The 1,456-nt window shown below is 38.9% G+C and overlaps 1 protein-coding gene across 1 annotated transcript in view; it reads right to left on the reverse strand.

Moving 5' to 3' along the window:
- The window catches only part of LOC119425101 (talin-1), a 107,233-nt gene that overhangs the window by 102,429 nt on the left and 3,348 nt on the right, over positions 1-1,456 (reverse strand). The window lies entirely within an intron of this gene.

Consider the following 1,456-nt stretch of genomic DNA (forward strand, 5'->3'; position numbering starts at 1 on the left):
AACAAAGTCTCAGCTAAACACAGAATATACAGGAAGTGGACCATCACTAAGTTAGTGTACACTATTCAACATGAATTGACTGTGAAGTGAGGCTTTAGAAAAACATGAATTGAATATCCAACAATGTTCAGTCAGGTCAACTGGACAGTTTCTTTATTTGTTGAGACGTTTCGCCCTCCATCTGAAGGGCTTCATCAGTCTAAGGCACCAACATAACAGTTTTTTTCCACTTTGGAGCAGGCTGTTGGAGAATCAGTTTTGTTTGGCGTTTCCTCAGACTGATGAAGCCCTTCGGATGGAGGGCGAAACGTCTCAACAAGTAAAGAAACTGTCCAGTTGACCTGACTGAACATTGTTGGATATTCAATTCATGTTTTTCTACAGCCTCACTTCACAGTCAATTCATGTTGAATAGTGTACACTAACTTGGTGATGGTCCACTTCCTGTATATTCTGTGTTTAGCTGAGACTTTGTTGTCCTTCTGTGTGTCTTTCAGGAGGCTGCATACCATCCAGATGTCAGCAGGGACGTCCAGATGCGAGCTCTACGTTACGGCAATGAATGTGCCTCTGGGTATCTGGGACTACTAGAACACGTGTTGGTGGTAAGATATTTCATTTCTACAGGGTCCATTCTGGATCTTTAGGGGAACCTATGCCAGCATCTGTTTAGTAGCTGGAGCCTCCTACACATGTCAGAGTGGCACATTTATTCATTGATACAAACAAAATTATTTTTAAACAGTTTTTTACTGATTGTTTGAGAATGTGGGCTGATATATTTCACTTGTTTCTGAATTTTCCTCATAATTGTAAATCAAGGAGTAAAATCTTTTTTTATTAGGAGTATTAGGTATCTGTAGAACTTGTCAAATGGATTATGGGTAGCTACATTATAATTTCAATCAGTGTTTTTTTTTAATCCAGTTGTTGCTTCCTTTATTTTCTGCCAGGACAGTTTGTGTCCATCTTTGTCTTCATTTCATCTTTGCTGTTTTTGGTTGAACTGCTTGATGCACCGCCACGACTCAGATCTGTTGAAAATATCTTCACGCATATACTCTCTGAATTCATATTTCTTCTCTTTTCCCCAATGGTTTTCCAATTTTAATTTAAACTTGTGGCTTACTGGCGCTGGTGCTAGCCGGTGAGTATACTGCCTGACTGACGTGCACAACTGTGGTGCTGCATTGTTCGAATAGTACTCTGAGTACTTCATGCCACACCAACTCTGCATAATGCATCAGTTGTCTGAGCAGAAGGAGGTTAAATTTAGCCTGGGTGTGTTTTTTACCATTGTTTTGTGATTCTAGATGGAATTAGAGCTGGAAAATAAAACATGTAACCTGTTTGTTAGTATTGCCACTAACGTGCATGATAATGCTCACTTATTTGACCTTTTCTTATATTAAAAAAAAGGAACTTTGAACTTTACCTATAATAGAACCAATAGATG

Source organism: Nematolebias whitei, chromosome 18 (assembly GCF_014905685.2).
Source record: "Nematolebias whitei isolate Nwh7 chromosome 18, NemWhi1, whole genome shotgun sequence".
NCBI classification, from domain to species: domain Eukaryota; kingdom Metazoa; phylum Chordata; class Actinopteri; order Cyprinodontiformes; family Rivulidae; genus Nematolebias; species Nematolebias whitei.